The sequence below is a fragment of the Notothenia rossii genome, assembly GCF_949606895.1.
Source record: "Notothenia rossii genome assembly, chromosome: 1".
Lineage (NCBI taxonomy): Eukaryota > Metazoa > Chordata > Actinopteri > Perciformes > Nototheniidae > Notothenia > Notothenia rossii.
In genome coordinates this window covers 59372219-59390176 of record NC_136912.1, presented here as the reverse complement: position 1 = coordinate 59390176, position 17958 = coordinate 59372219, and the positions used below count along the sequence as shown (strand labels likewise).

Genomic DNA, 17958 nt, shown 5'->3' with positions numbered 1-17958 from the left:
CCTAGGCAAAACATTTGGTATTATTCCACTTGAACACAGAGACCCAGTGGTGTCAAAGATAATGTTTAAATGTGGACAGTCACATTCAAAAGGCAATGATGAAACTGCCATTATTCAAACAATTATTCTAAAATACATACAACACAAGGCAACACAAGGCAATTCAAAGTGCTTTACAAAAAATGAAAGATATTTAGAAAATGGCATTTAAAATCAGTCATTAAAAAAAAAAGTTAATACAATTAACATTAAAAGAACACAGAAAAACACAGAAAAGAACACAGGAACACAGAAAAGACCTCCCCAAAACGCCTTGTTGGAGATTTCTATTTTTTTTTTAATTTAAAATTTTTGATATACTTTATTAATCCCTGTGGGGAAATTGTTTCTCTGCATTCGACCCATCCTAGTGTTAGGAGCAGTGTGCTGCCATTTTGAACGGCGCCGGGGAGCAGTGTAGGGAACGGTGCCTTGCTCAGGGACACCTCGGTAGTATTTGGTCTGGCAAGACCAAGGGGTACTCTGACGTGGGATACCCAGAGGCCACACCAATAACATTTGGTATTTTTGATCAGGACTGAAGTTGATTGAAACGGCCCGGGAGTCGGATGTTCCCCACCCCTGTAGTAGAGCAACAACGCCCAACCACTGGAGAACACTCATGAATTCCAGTCGCAAGGTTGGTGGTTCAATACCCAGCCATTTCATTCAACATTTCTCCTGATGGCATTGCCAACGGTGTTTGAATGTGAGTCTCCCTGAGCAGGTGGCACCTTGTATGGCAGCCTCCTCTGTAAAATCACAGAGTGCTCACAAAAACAGGAGTATCGCTAAATAAATGCAGAAAATATATACGTATAACTAAATTGAGTTTCACTTCAAACGAGAGAGACTGTGTTGGACTCTGGGGAATAAACCGTATGTAGCATACGGTTGATATTCATACGCTTCATATTGTGCAGGCAGACTCTGATATCATCTCTGCTGTTAGTCCTCAGCTCCTTGGATATCTCTGTATCAGTTTCAGATCACATTTGCTGTGATAAAATGCTGCTGCAGGAGAAAAGTAAGAATTGGTGCTGTGCTGATTGCTTTCCCCCCGCCGGTGTGTCAGATAGTGGCCAGCAAGAAACACTTAAGTGCTTCATCCCGCCTCCACCTGCTGCTGTCCGTCTGTCCGTATGTCCGTCTGCAGTCTCCTTATTCTGTCGGCCTGGCAGTGCAGAGAGGAGAGAGCCGACTGAATGGATGTCTTAAAGGCTGAGGGAGACCTCTCTTTTGAAACTCCCATCTGATAGGGAACTTCTGCTGAAGTCGGTGTATTGGAGACACGTACATTACAGGAGAGAAAGTAAACGTGAGGAATTAGACAGTAAGCCTTCCCGGTAATTTGGCTTCTTTAGTTCCTATAAACTCAAACTGACCGGCAGTTAAGATTATTTTCTTCCTCCCAGCTTCTGCCCTTGATGAGGCAGTGAGAGTTGAAAATAACTTTCTGTGCCCTGCTGAAAGAGCACTGACATCTCCATTCACAGCCTTTTTTCCCTTCACATTACTGTTAGTTACATCATTAGTGTCTCTGCAGTGTCTGACTGACCTTTACTGTTCCCTGTTTCAGACAACTGTAGTGGATTATGGGTAATTCTGTAGGAGTGTCTAACATACAGGAGGATCCATTTAAATATTCCTCTCCTTATATTCAAATATTTAAAGAACAACAAATACAATGGAACATTATGTTCCTTTTATATGACAGCTCTTGTGTGTAATGTACTGTATACATTATATAATTAAAGATGATGTAATGGTAAAGGGTCTATTTGCTCGGGTTACTAAATTACCCATGGGTATTTGGTCTGTGGAATAGTGACATGTTTATGGAAAGACATGTCATAGTTGAATTTTAGAAATGGTTATTTTTGGTACTGTGAGTACAGTAAGTCCTCCATTAGTCTAGTAGAAAGGTGGGTTCTCCATGCAGCCCACTAGAATATTTTTCTAATTTAATTTCTTATTATACACATTTTCATCTCCCCAAATGGATCCTTTTTGCGGCCATTTTTGAAGTCATCTTGGATAACCGACGGGAATTGAAAATCAGATCAAAGACAAATAACCCAATTTTTCTGAGTAACTTTGGAATAGATTTAGAGTGGTTATTGTCATGTATTATCTACGTAAAAGTCAGAATAATTAACACTCAAAAGCTTGCATCTGTAATTGGAATGGAGGCAGAGACCCTTATAAAGGATAAATGGGAATCTCAAAAAGGTATTTCTGCGTATTCCCCATAGCTAAATACCACCAAAGGTTTAGAGATAACATGTTATAGCAAGTAGTAGTTACAGTAACAGCAGTGTTAGTAGTAGTGATAGCAGATACACATACTGTAGAAATGGTGGTTCTGTAATAAAAAAAAATGCTTTATGGTGTAATAACTTTTTCAGATTAGGATTCAAACAAAAAACAAATCAGGATTTCTAGCACACTGTCGTGACTGAATACTGGGGCTCACTCACAGCCGCATGAGAGGAAATATTAGGCCGAAACCTCTCAGGCGTGAAGTGCCTATTAGATTATTCTGGAGACCAAACAACAGAGCAGGGATAGGGTGGCAGACTGGGAGCCAAGCCTCTCTGAGCGCTGGCAATCAGGTGGTATTAGGCTCCACCAGTTAGAAGCCTCAGTGAGGGAGGCACAGTGTTAGCCCTACATGTGTACATACTCTCCGCCATCATCCCAGACACAATAATGGAAAACCAGATACCTTATCAAGCTCAACTGTCAGGCTTGAGGCCGCGCCTGGGAGATTAAGTGTGGGATATGTGTGACGGTGCGATGCATGTGGTCGGGGATTGCGCTGGGAGGAATTGTGTGAGAGGATGGAAGGGTTAGCTGCAACTTCCTGAGGTTTGGTTGCAGAAGAGTCCCATCTGTATTATTCCTACTTTGTTACGGAGGGTGTGCAGCGTGGTTTTGTTCTCTTTATCCTACTGGGAGATCCTTAGAATGTTTCTTGATTGACGCTGGAGATCCACCCACTCCGGGTTGCTAATGAGAAAAGCCCTGAGGATACAGAAATTCAGCAGACATTACTCCCTGACCTTTGTGGGGTTTGCTGGGGACGCGGCGGCAAGGCGTTCATGCAGCCCGCCGTCGGACGCGTGTCAGGCTCCTCGGGGCTCGGGGAAGGGGAGCAACACGAGGGAGCCTCGTTATGTGCGCAACTTCAAAACGAATCAGGCTCCATCCACCACCCCTCATCTTAGGCCCCCACTGCGGGCTGCAGGGTGAGTGTGTGGAGGTAATGAGACCATGGCGCTCCTCGGCCCCCACCGCCACCTCCACTGCGAGACACTAACAACTACTGGTGCCTCGGGGATGTCCGTGAGATAGGCAGTGAGAAAAAGAAAGAGTGTGGGGGGAAAAAAGAGTGTGAGAAGAGAGAGACCAGGCAGTCCACCTAACCAGCTGAAGTGGAAGTTATCCTTATGAAGTGTGTGTGTGTGTGTGTGTGTGTGTGTGTGTGTGTGTGTGTGTGTGTGTGTGTGTGTGTGTGTGTGTGTGTGTGTGTGTGTGTGTGTGTGTATGTGTGTGTGTGTGTGTGTGTGTGTGTGTGTGACTCACGCACTGCCAGGGGTTTTCAGAGGTCTCGAAGGAGCTGTGCCAAGTTGTGTGGAAGTTTCTCTTTTTGCCAACAGGCGCTGAGCAGTCAAGCCTCCCTTCAGTCACACAGAGAGCATTTATGATTCTTTGGTAATTATTGGGCCTAATTCATGTGCAAATACAATCATTCTCTAGGGCTGCATGATATTGGAACAAACTAACCTTTACAAAAAATGAAAAGATACAGGGATATTCTCATGGTTATGTCAATGTACCTTTTTTTTTTAATCAACATCATTCTGTCTATAGCCAAAATCTTTACATTCAACTTTTTCACAACATGTTCTTTCTGTTTTTCTGTGCTTCCGGACCCAACATGTCACTCACTAGTAACACAATCTGTGTATCCACTGACCTTTAATTTGTTTTCAATAATCGATGTTCAATCAGACAGAATTCTAGCTTGCTTAGTCATAGAATATGGAAACCGTACACTTTTTCTTCCTTGTATCAAGCAGCAACAAATGTTAGCATGGCGTGTTTGCATTCATTCACAATTACTTGACATCGTACATCCTGTAATGTAACTAATACCAGGGTAGGGGGGAGTGGGGTAAGTTGAGCCACTTTTTTAGTTATGCTGTCCTCTAAGCAAGGAGAAATGACACATAGTAAAAATGAAAACACACACCTATAATTCAGGATGTCTCCTATCAATGGCAATGATAATAATTAATATTTGATCAAGGGCGGTGAAAATATTACTTCTTAAAAAAAAAAGTCTTGTGGCTCAACTTGCCCCAGTGTAGGGGTAGATCCAGGTCAGGGGGTAAATTGAACCACTGTTCAAACCTGGGCATACCTGTTCAAACCTGGGCATACCTACAACACATCTTAAAGGTAACTATAAACAATAGATAACAAACCAAATACAAGCTTAGTTTTTCAACATGTTTTTAACATGTTAAAAGGAAAAGTAATCATACAAATGGTGATACAATTTCATACATCTTACCAATCAAACACAGAGTAAATTAAACTTTAAATGTAGCCTACAATGAGCTCTTTGTTAGGCTCCTCGTAAAGAGACACAAAACTAGAACCCGCTATGCAAGAACACTGGGATGGAGACTTAGGTGAAGTGTCAAAAAGACTGGATTTAATAAGTCCACAAAAACCAGGCAGGGGACAAAGCAAACTCTGAACAGAGTGGGGAGAACGTGGAGCAGGGCTGAGACGGAGGTTGGGCTGGACGTGGCAGGCAGGACGGAATGGAATGTGGGGTTTCTGGAACAGGCAAAAAACAAAACAGGATTAGCATACGAAAAAATCCAACAGGAAGAGTATACAAAAGTACTAGAAAATCTAGTCAGCCGGAACTGGAGTTTACCAGTGTGAGTATACGAAGAACTGGCCAAGTCTGATGTTCGAACCGGGGTTTTAAGCAGCAGCAGGTGAGTGGTGGTAATCAGTGATGATGAGAAATAGAAGCGGAGGTGAGTTGGTGGAAAACGGAAAGTAGGTCAACCACGCCCAGCCAGGAAGACAGACTAACAGATAGACAAACAAACAGAAAAAAGGAGAAGGAGGTACCGCAAATCCTCACACTCTTATTATCAACTTGGCCTACTTTCATTAATTTCTCCATTGAAAAACTGGCTCAACTTACCCCAAGGCCCATGGTTCACTTTACACTTTTTTCACTTTTTCAGACCACGTGTTGATTGAAAGATTTAACCCCAAAAAGTTTTAATTTATTAAGTTATTAATCTGTTGTCATTTTAGAGCAGTTTTTGGAAGTGGACATTTTTGTCCCGAATGACTAATGTGTGACTTTTTTATTCAATCTGATATTGTGCAAAAACTAATAATGCAAAAAAATCAATTTTGTTGCTAATCTTTGACATATCCAAGACTGTTATAAAAAAAAAGAGCCAGTCCCCAGATATGTATCTTTTGGAAAATAACTAATTTTCTCTGTTTTTATCATGAAAAAAAACAGCGGTTTCATGTATTCAAAATTTGGTACGGCCCTCGAAGTAATTTATAAACACGCAAAAAACAGAAAAATTAAAGAAATCTAGAAAATTGCAGTACCCATAAGGAGCACACATGCCACAGTTTTTGCGTGGCTGTGTCTTTAGTTGAAAGCCCAGTCAATAACTTTGTTGTTATTAGCATTTGGTTAGCTAGCTTTGCTAACAAATATAAGAAGCTTTTTCTCCAACCAGTGAGGTAAAGGCACATCTTTATATGATCATTATAGTTATAAAAAAATAAGAGAATAAAGTAAACAGGTATAAAATACTATATGACAGTAAAAAAAAGTTGTTATAAATAAACAAGAATACAGTTTGAAAGGGAAGTGATTTGTAAAATATCCATAAAGAAAAAGAAATCTGCTTACAGTTCTGTTTCATATGGGTGTTGAGAGATGAGCTCCTAATGTTGCTCTCAAAGTGCAACAGATTGATGCTTTTAACTTCAACATTTAAAAAAAAAATCTTCCTGGGGGAGCATCCCCTAGAGGAGGTTAGGTCCCCCCCCACTTAAATCATGTCCACATAGGAAACTAAATACATTTGCACACATCTTGTGTCCAATATCTTTCTGTTTTGGTGGTCACGCCACAACCGTGCACGTGCATGCATGCGCGAGTCATGGTAAGATATCTGGATTAAGAGGTTGCTTTTTCTTTGCACAGCATGAAAGAAAGATTTTAGTATTTTTAAGCAGAGGTCAATAATTTGTACGGCCCTCGGAGGATGTTGAAAAAATTGAAATGGCCCTTGAGAGGAAAAAGGTTCCCCACCCCTGCTCTACTTCTACCTGATGCTGCATTTTGTCAGGCTGGTCAGTAACCATCTCAACTGGCTCATTAGAAATAAAGTGTATGCTAAGCTAATGCAAGCTAAACCCCCTTACAATAAATGTGGGACAAATGGCGCAAACATTTGCACATTTACAAATGGATTGTGCAGCTTTTGGATCTGCTAAAAATTTAAAGATTTTGGTGATTTTCACCAAGAGTGACACTTATCTTAATACATGAGGTACTGTGCATATATTTGGCACACATGTGTCCCTTTCTATGCAAACAAGCCTCACTGAAAAAGCAGTCCAATCATCAAAATTACTAGCATTAACAGTGAAATTATTAGCACCTTTAGAGGTGGGAACTGAAATATATTGAGAGACTGGTGTTTTGTCTGTGATGTTTAAATTAATTGCTTGACATTTTGCACCCCTGTGGCCAGGATCTATAGCTCATGCTATGAACATTAAAGGGGACCTATCATGCAAAATGCACTTTTTGATGTCTTTTATACATAAATATGTGCGTCGGGGAACTCACGCAGCGTCAGCAAATTAACCCTTTCTCTTTTCCTCCGTACCCAACTCTTTAAAAAAACGGGGGCACAATGAGCGGATACAGATTTGCTGCCGATATGACGTAATTTCGGATGGTGGACCCACAGAAAAGTTGCTATCAGAAACAATGCCTGACGAAGTTTTGGATGCAATCTCGTCTTTGTTTGCATTAGCAAGCCTCGCTAACACTCAGAGCTAACCTGTACTGGAGAGCACATGTGTTTAAAAAGCAGGAAATAAAAAAGGAACTCACCTTGTGATAAACCCGCAAGAGAAAAAGCATTTTAGCTCCGTACTGTTTAAAAAATAATCCTTGATGTGGTTTAGAACAGGATGGCGTTTTATCACAGCAGAATTTAACTTTATCTCCGGTAGAATTCTGATCAGGCATTAACTCCGCCTCCTCTTTTTTTTTTCAAGCTAAGGACCCAAAATCCGCGTTTCTCTAAACAGGGCTGGAATAGAGGGATATGACAACCAAGTCTCACAAAAAACGTGTAATAACTACGTTGGTCCACAACTTGGGACGTAGTATTTCTACAAAAACGCCTCTGAAATTGTAAGATCCCTACGTTTTTTTTCACCATTCATTCCAATGGCTGGCGTCTATTTCTCCCTGCAGAAAAAAAAAACATGTCCGACCTTCGTTTTATTCTCGGTGGAAAATGCCTATTTTAAGGTTAGTTTGGCCATTAAATTGCGTTTTGATGTCATTTGATGCGAGAAATATGAGTTGTTATTTCAGATTATGTGTGCATTGGATGCACATGATCTTTAGTTTGCTAGTTATTACGAAGATTACTTCAGGAAATTGTGTCCATTCAACGTTTTCATTGTTACCAAGGTGGTTGCTATGGACGCTGCTATTGATATTATTTCTGTTATGTTGTGTAACTGTTTAATGGTGTTATCTTTATTGCTACCCCCTTCCCCGTCAATGTATAGTGTTGGTCCACAGCACAAACGTATTAGTTTAACAAAATCCGAATCTGAAATTGTGGCATAGATCTACGTTATTTTCCCCTGTGCAATTCTCCATTTACTCAACAATAACACATAATTATCCTTTTGTTTACTTATTTGTTTGATTAATAAACACAAGTTGGAGTCCGTCAGGACCGAGGGTCGGAGCAGATCATTTGCTTTAGAGAATATTACACCCGGAAGTAAGTATTCTCTCCGCTTCGCTTGACAAACCCATGATAGTCCTCAAACTCTGGATGTTTGAGTGTGCTCCGAGCACTTGAAATGGGATCGAACCACGGCAGACTGTCCAAAACTGGATTTGAACGGGTCCCCCCCTCCCACACCCCGTCCCCAGAACTACACATGCTGGCTATTGTGTTTCGCAACATGTTCTCTATCTATGGCACGTCTCTACTGGGAATTGTAGTTTTAAAAGACGTTTTCGTATTTCCCATAATAAGAAGTTGCCAGTATTAAACTGTGTACATCCCTGGAGGTTTAGGGGATAGGAACACTCAAATATAAAACATATGATTAATAAATGGGTGAAAATTGCTTGTGCCCATAATGGGCAGCTTTAATATATACCCACATGCCAGCTAAGGTCAGAAGAGCTTTATTTAACAGCTGGTCTTATGTCTGTGACCCCTCCTGTTGTTAATTGATAAGCCTGAAACATGCACTTGTCAAGGATCAGAGGCAGATTTTGCAAATATGGCAGTAGCCATCGATCATCTTAAGATAAGATATACTTTATTGATCCCAAGTTGGAAACATTTGTGTTACATCAGCATGTGTAACAGTTGTAAATATGCAGTGGTGTTTAGTGGTGTTTCATTCAATGCATAACTACACCGTTTGTGTATACTGTATGATATGTCAATAAACCTTAGAAGATCTTGAAATCTTGAAAGGGATGTGCAAAATAGTCATTATATACAGTCTTTAATTAACTATTAGTAGAGAATAACGAGTAATGAATATACTTTATAGGGATCCTATTAATATCTAACAATACAAATAATGAAATTCAATAACATGCTTTAACCACTAGGTGTCCCTTTATATCAGCTGTGCACCGTTATAGTGTAAATACAGCTTATCTACCAATTGGATCAAATATAAAAGTCAGCCGAATTAGTGTTGATATTGAAAGGAGACACAACATAACATAAATAATATCGATAGCAGCGTCCTTAGCAACCATCTTCGTAATAACTAGCAAACTAAAGATCATGTGCATCCACTGCACACATAATCTGAAATAACAACTCATATTTCTCGCATCAAATGACATCAAAACGCAATTTAATGGCCAAACTAACCTTAAAATAGGCATTTCCCACCGAGAATAAAACGAAGGTCGGCCATGTTTTTTTTTTCTGCAGGGAGAAATTTGAAGATCACGTGACATAGACGCCAGCCATTGGAATGAATGGTGAAAAAAAAAGTAGGGATCTTACAATTTCAGAGGCGTTGTTGTAGAAATATTACGTCCCAAGTTGTGGACCAACGTAGTTATTACACGTTTTTTTGTGAGACTGGGTTGGATATGAGGGATGTCTGAAATGCATGATCTGTTTGTATTTTGAGAAAAACCCATCATAGACATGTTTTTCTATACATGTGTATCTGAGACCCATAATATATGCCTTAAAGAGCCTGTGACATTTGAAGTTTTGGGGGAAGTCGGAAGTGACTTCAATGCGGGAATGCTTGACTGTGTGCGGCGAGAGAGCCAAACACGGACAAAGTGTGTTGTCATGCGTAGAAATGGTGAATTACTGAGTTTAGGCATGTTAATAACGTTTTAATGAAGTTGATTACAGTATATTCATATTTGTCAGTGCTTTAATGTCAATTCGGTGAACATAAACATAAATGATCGTGGTGAAGATGATGATTAAATTAGGATTAAAAATCGGTAGTGAGAGCTGCTGAATTTCCTCCCGTCGGATGTGATATAAAAACAAATCGATTATTTTTGTAGTTGTAAACTCAAGTGGATGAAACTACATTTATTAGTGCTTTCATGTCAATTCGGTGAACATATGATACATTAAATGATCGTGAGGATGTTGATTTAAAAATTGTTTGTTTGAGCCGGTCTGCATCTCCTGATGAAAAAACAAACCGATGCTTTTTGTAGTTGTAGTACACACAACAATGTTGGGGAAATCAATGGATAAAATGCACGGATTATTATTAATTCCCACTCCGATCGGGACACTAGGTCCACCGTTTCCCCGCAGCGAGGCTCCCCCCATTGACAGTTTACGTGGGCTGGGCTGGGTGTAGTGGCGGACTGGCCATCGGGACGAATCCGGATGGGCCGGTACCGAAGTGGGCCGGTCGGATAAGTCACTAGCACATCCCTCACTCCCCCCGTTGACAATTTACTAGCGTTACCGAAGTGGGCCGGTCGAGAGTCCCGGGATGATTTTTAGTCCCAGTCCACCACTGGCTACATGACCTTATTATCGCCCATATTGACGCACCTAATTCCTAAACTTCTAACAGATACAACATAAACCGATCCTTCAGCCTCATATGAGCTCTCAGACACGTTCAAAATTAAACTGTCATCGCTGTCTGAGCTTGCTGCTGTGTGCGCTATCGTGCGTTTACATGCAGATGCTGGGATCCTGAACAGTGCAGCCAGAGCGCTTGGCCCGCAATGACGTCACACATAATTTGGCGGGATTTGAAGAATCCCTGAGAAGATCCAGAATATGGTCAACATTGAAGGGCAGATGAATGGTTATCAAAGTACAAATATCCAAAATGAGTTCAGTAACGGTTTCAAGGGGACAATATTTACTCAAATTGATGGGTTTGGATGATGGGCGAAAATCGTGTCACAGGCTCTTTAAAGGTCCCATGTCATGCTTTTCCGGTTATTACCCGTCCCCTTCTGTGTTATGAAGGTTTTTCTGCATGTAAACGGTGTGCAGAGTCAAAACCCTCAAAGTACACCCTACACAGAAAATACCTCCCCAAAACGTCTCGTTGAAGATACGTCATTGCCCATTGTTTACTTCCTGGGTATTGTGACGTAGGAATGGCCAGTAGCCGCGCCCAGAGCTATGACGTGATACGGTCATGTGTTACCCGGAACCAAATGGACCAATCCGTGGAGCCGTTACGTTACGTCCGCGGAGCCGTTACGTTAAGCCCCCGCTTATTGGTCCAAATTGACCAATCCACGGACTTCCTCACACACACACACACACACTCAGTGCAGGCAGCTCAGTTGATTTCTCCTCCCTGGCTGCAGGCTGATAACAGACAGTTGGGATCGCGGCGAAATTCTCTCTGCAGACCCATTCTCACAGCGTTTATCAACCTTTGTCTTACTCAATATCAAGCCACACTTATTGTTTTTACTTCGGCTGTGACTTTGTGTGTGCTCAGGATGAGTTTGGCTGTGTTTCGATGTGTATCGCTAAACAAGGAAACCACACCTCCACGGAGCTCAGCGCGATTCACAACGTCCCAACCAATCAGAGCATACTGTGCTCACAGGGAGGGTGGGGGCTGGAGCTACTGGAGCTACAACGAGCCGTTAAAGGCAGAGAGTGAAATTCAGTGAATACACGTAGTTTACAGAGATACTTGGAAAAAAAAGTTTGGAAAATTGCACAATATAAATCTATTCTACCTCAACAATGGAATTATGATCAGTGGAAATGGCCATGACATGGGACCTTTAAAATAGCATGATAGGAGACTTTAACATTTTATTTTCTCTGTCATTGTTCTACCTATTGTGTTCTAGGCACATTTATAACATTTAGACTTTGCAACATGGATCATTCCAATCAAATGCTATAAAGGCAACGTACTCGGCTAGAAAACCCTATGGGCATTGTTGCAATTATATTATTAGCACAATATATTTTGTGATTCAGAACTTGAGACAATGCAGAAAGCAACAATTAATTTTGCTATCAGCACCCACAAACCATTCTTTTGAATTTGGCTGTGAGTTTCAGCTCGTCCACACGGTTCCGTCGCGTTGAAGCTTGCCGGTAGGCTTGTTTGGCGCGCGACCAACAGCCAATCACATTAATCTCCCGCCCCGGACACACAAGCACGCGATTTGATTGGATAGCGCTTGTACTGGCGTATGATTTGGTTGGCTGGGGCTTCCGTCGACGCTTGAAAAGTTGACATTTTATCAACTTTCAGCGCGAGCAACGGAGGCAAAGCGAAGCAACGGAACCACAATGCAGTTCGGCAAAGCGTCACGTCAACCCATTCAAAGTGAATGGGAAGCGTCTCCGTTGAAGCACGCAACGGAACCGTGTGTACGGTACGTAGTGTTGATATCATTGACTGAAAACTACAAGGTAACATTTGTAGTGGACATCACTGCTGACATTATCAAGCAGCTAGGCTAACTTGCCATGTTTGAATCAGAATACCCTTTTTTTTTTCAGAGACAACATGTCAACATTGACAACATGTCCCCTAACAACTCCATTTGTCCATATCCGTCAACAGAGATGGGGAAATTACTAAAAAAATGTAATATATATTACATATTACATATTACTAATATTACTAATATAATATACACTACTTCGTTACTCTCTACATTAAGTGACTCGTTACTTTACTCGCCGAGCACGTACGAGCTGCGCATGCGTGAGTGGCAATAACTCTCCTTACCAGCAGGCGGCGGTAGTGTGTATTCGTCATTCAAAACAGGCAACAACCGGAAAACAGAGAAGAAGAACAGACTACGTGATATAAACAAACAACAAATAGCGTGTGCGTTAGCTTAACCTTAGCATGTGTTCTTTGCAGGTGTTTGTTGAGGTTTGACGAGGTGTTTACAGCAGCGGATAACAGCTTTTGGCATGGACACAGTTTGCACCTCACCGTCACATTCCTGTCTTTTCTTCAGACGAACTCAAAATAATGGGCATACCTCCACCCATGGGCGTCGCCTGGGGTAGGCATCCGGGGCTTTATTTTATTTTATAATTTTTTTTTCTTTAGCCCCTGACAAATTCTCCCTCAATAATATAATACATTAACCGTACTTTACCTAGAGGACGGCAGAATTGTAATTTCCCGTGTTCAGTGAATGCAACAGAGGCAAGACATCACCAGACCAGAGAGTTGCATGGAAATAAACGTGTTTTATTGGCTGACAGGTACGTACCTCTCCTCTGTGAGTGTTTAAACTTTAAACTGTCAGCCGGGGACGCGGAGTTTCTGAAGATGGACATAGACATTTTTTAAATAAAAAAGACGGCCATTCTCAATGGTGGCTCACACAACAACCCCAGAGCCACCACCTGAGCCAGGTGAACAAGGTATGTAAATGTCAGTAAACTTACAAGTTATGCAAACATGTAAGCAAAGCATAAATTATAGTTACGTTGAAATTACTTTGAATCACGCGGGTAAGCTAAACCGTTAGCAAGTAGCTATAGCTAGCCAGATATATTAAATAAGCACTTTGTCATACAATCTAAATATTGTGTTTTTTTGCGTTACCTGGTGATTTCAAAAAAGTTCTCTGGGGAATGTTGACTTACTGTCAGTGTTCGACATGAAGCTAGAAGCTACCGTTACAGTACACAGTTGACCCTGAGTCCTGTCAGTTAAAGTGTTTCATAGTTAGCTTAGCTAAGCATCAACCTAGCACTGACATATATGGATGTTATGTGACTGTATTTCTGAGGAAAAGTCAGCTGAAATGGTGGCATAGTTGCCACTGCATGTCAACAGCATGTTTGAACATATTTGCAGCAGTAAATGTGGCTGTTTGGCCACTGACGTGGCCATAACAACACCTGAATTTAAATGTAACTACAACCTCTTTTTGTGAGAGAATTTTGCATGAAATTATAATTCTTCTGATTGATATTTCCTGTTGACAGCTAGTTTCTATGTGAACAATACATTATGAGATGGACAGCCAGCTAACAATTTTTTATACAAATATTTCAGATCAAAGCTAATCCAGTGGGGCTCCTGAAAGGGGGCAAGGGACACTATGCTCCCGAATATAAAGCCTTGACCCCATCTTAAAATTGATATGATCAAAAAATGATCTGCATTGTCAGAGGCCTTTTTTCCTCATTATCATGTCAAATTGTACAGCTTTCCTTAGTTTTGAATGCAGAAAGATGACTATATTAGAGTATTAAGTGAAAATGACTATATGGCTCGAGCTTAAGGACGTCCCGTCGTCCCGGGGCCGAAAAAAATAGTGTCGGGGAGGATAAAAAATAATTTTGGGACGAGAGTTGAAATAAAAATACCCTGCTAACTCTACTACAAACGGTGTTGAAAATGAAACCGACTGCACGTTTTGCGTAGCAGACAGTTATTAAACCTCCTTGTCAACATAAACACACACGCACAAAACATTTAGCAACCCGCGAAATATACACACACACACACACTAGGGATGTGCATCTCCATCACTGAGGCCGATGCGATGCGCATCTCGATACGTTGCCACGATACGATACATTAACGATACCTTTGAAACACCAGGCGATGCGATACGATACGATTCACCCCTGTTGCGATACAGTTCGATACGATTTGATTCAACATTATGCGATACGATGCGATTCAATGCGATGCAAAAATAATGATACTTCAATATGGTACGACAGAGGATTTTTGTTTTATTCCTTATATGCAGCAAATCATACATTAACAAAAAAGTGCTTTACATATTTGGTACTGCACATCCCATCATGCCGTTTATTTTTTTACCTTTAAAAGCTCTCCAGAGTACAATTGTATAACACCTCACAGCAATGCCCATACAGCTGCCAGCCTGATGTGCTTAACACTCAGAGGCTAACTCACCAATGAGCAGAAAGCAGTGGTTTCTATCTGAACAATAAAGAAAACAAATAACATTTCACAAACAGGTATTTCATAACTGCTTACAGTAAGGAAGACATTTAAATTATTATTGGCAGTCACAGGCTGCTGTAAGCTAAACACCTCTCTCTGACAGAACACCTCACTGAGTGATTTAACTCATATGTCTCACTTTCAGGTTTCTCTTTTCAGACGCAGACCCCACGTCGCCTCTTTATGTGCGTCGCTAAGTTCCTCGTACTACTTGTGTACTTTAAAGCGGCTCGGCATCGTTAACAATTTGCGAGTGATTTTTCAAGTTGACCGTCTGTAGTAATAGTGCCGCGCACATATACCATCAGGACGTTACTGATGGGGTGCGGCTGCGGAGTGATACTGTGTGTATGCAAGTACGCATCTAGGACGGATCTATGTATCATGGCTGTAGACCTGTTAAGTAATAAAGATACCTCATACAAAGGTCTACGGATACCTTATTACTCTCCATGACCTGCGGTCAACTATATAGCATAAATGACTATTACACCGTCTTTCTTGAACAATCCGAAGTGTTGCCAAACGTTTGATTTGTAGGTATTTTTCGGTGCGCTGTGTTTCTCTTTCTCCTCAACTTCCGTGTGTGTTGATAACTGAGACTCTCGTTCTCCGTAGTGGCGAAGCAAATATCAAAGATCGTCTCTGCTGAGCGTTGACAAGATAAGGGGATTTTATATGAATGAATCGGTTTTTTACCGATGCAAAGACGCTACGCAATCGATGCATCGCGAGTTCAACCCGGTTCAACCCAAACTGTAGCCGATGTGCACTCTTTCAACCGGTGCACTCGCATCTTGAACGTTTATGCCGGTGCACCGATGCGAATCGGTGAATCTTAACATTTCTAACACACACACACACACACACACGCACACACACACAGTACGTAGCTACAGCTGTGCCGCTGGCTGTGCCCGTGAATTCTGGCCCGCAAATTCGCGAGTCTAGCTATGTACTGAGTGTGTGTATTTCGCGGATTGAGTGATGTAAAATGACAATGGTATCCCGTGGAGGAATTCTGAAATGTTTTACCGTTACATCACAAAAATGCACAGCAGAACCAGACCCTGGAGCGCCGGCCTCTTTATTTACTTACTCCTCTTCATCCCCTGTAATAAGGCTGAGAGGAGAACCCTCCATCGTATTTAGTGCATTTATATGCTGCGCCTCTCCCCATGTATGGATGGGTACCGAGCCCCGGTATTAAACGGGCTCCGCCCGGGCCAGAATTATTAAAGACAGTAGTATCGTTAAGCTCCGACGTTATCTGACTTTTTATCGGTACTGGAGACATTTAAAAAATATGTCATATGTATTATTGCTACATAAACATTATATCGCAGTTTTAGTTTAGCCAACTCCGTTTCTAATATGCAATAATATGCAACATGCGTCTATGATGTATTTTTGAGCTTTCCAATCCAGACGAGATCTCTCTCTCGTCTGTGAGCAAGGGGGCGGGGCAGTTTGTAAAGGTCTCCTGACTGTGTTACAGTGTATCCTGGTTAGTGGTTACTCTGGGTTCTGTCTTCAGGACAGATTGTTAGATTTTTTTGTTAATTGGATGGGACTTGATTTGATTCAATATTAGAGTAATTTTCTCGTTTGTGTGTTTGTTTAAATATATTTGGCCTTTGTTCATGTGATTGACTGATTTACTCAAATAAAAAGGTTGATGAATTATCATCTAATGATTTGTATGATGTTTTACTTATGTTAAAGGTCACTTTGAATGATTTTAACTAATGATAATGTAGAAAAACTAATATTTTAAATTCGGGACGGTCCACATTAATTTCGGGATGGCTTAGATTGTATTTCGGGACGGTTCCGGGAGGATGGTGAAAAAAGTTAGTCGAGAGCCTTAAAGTGTTAAGTGAATATATTAAGTGAATTACTCAACATTTTTGAATAGGAATGATTCTGTCCTATTGGCAGATAACTACTCTTAACAGGTTTTTAAAAGGTTTCCAATGTAAATTTAACTATTTTCAATTGGTTAGTGTTACATTTTGTGACAGTGTGGTGACACTCATTTTAATGAAGACAAATTTGTGTATCTTGAAATTCATTTATTTGACAGAGCTGGAAACTGATTGACTTACATACTTGTTTGTGTTTACCTACACAGTCATCACAGATGAGCCAAACAGAGTAGAGGATGAAGAAAGGAGAACAGGAGAAAGGGACACACAAGAAGGAGATACAACAGACAAGAACGACAATGGAGACAACAATGAACAGGAACACCAGAACAGACAAGAGTCAATGGGTAACATGACTGATTTAGGGACTGCAGCTACAGGGCCAAGGCAAGTGAGACATCACTGCTTTCCATCCAGCATGTTTGGCCAGCAAAAGAGATCATTTCAACCGCAAACAGCAAGTGATGAGGGAAGCAGCAAGTGATGAGGGAAACTGCAAGAGATGAGGGAAACCGCAAGAGATGAAGGAAGCAGCAAGTAAGGAGGGATTATTATTTCCTCCTTCCATCCCTTTTTTCAGTTTAATCTGATTACTAACAACTTCTAATAATTTGACAGTTTATGATTTAATTGGAAAATGAGGTGTTTTAAAATAATAAACCCGTTTCTGATTCTGATTCTTTCAATTCAATTCAATTCAAAACCTTTATTCATTCAGGTGAAAACCCATTGAGATCATTGACCTCTTTTTCAATGGTGACCTGCTGCAAGTAGGTTCCAACATGAATACAAATATGACAGAAAAACAAAGAGGACATCATATGGCATATTTACATTGACTACAGTTTGTATAGCTAGTAGCATTTACAGATACCAACAGTTTCCGATTGGATAACATCTAAACTTGCTTTAAAAACATGTAATGGAACCAAACTGCTCAACTTCCATTCCTTTTGCAGACTGTTCCAAATTAGCGGAGCTGCGCATCTAAAAGCTGTATTCCCTAAGACAGTCCTAGCAGTTGGCACATTTAATACAACTACAGCATTCGATCTCAGGCAGTAGCCATTTACAATACGCCGTGAGATCAGGGAGCAGATGTAGGATGGAAGTTTCCCTAACATTGCTTTGTAAATAAAAAGATACCAGTGATTGAGCCGCCGTACAGTTAATGAAAGCAAACCTGCCCTTG

At 41.0% G+C, this 17958-nt stretch overlaps 1 long non-coding RNA gene across 1 annotated transcript; it reads left to right on the top strand.

Moving 5' to 3' along the window:
• The first annotated feature begins 13118 nt into the window (after positions 1 to 13118).
• Positions 13119 to 17443, top strand: LOC307039345. Its single transcript, XR_013808205.1, has 2 exons — positions 13119 to 13271; positions 16973 to 17443. It is a non-coding gene; the product is annotated as an uncharacterized lncRNA (long non-coding RNA).
• The last annotated feature ends 515 nt before the right edge of the window (positions 17444 to 17958 follow it).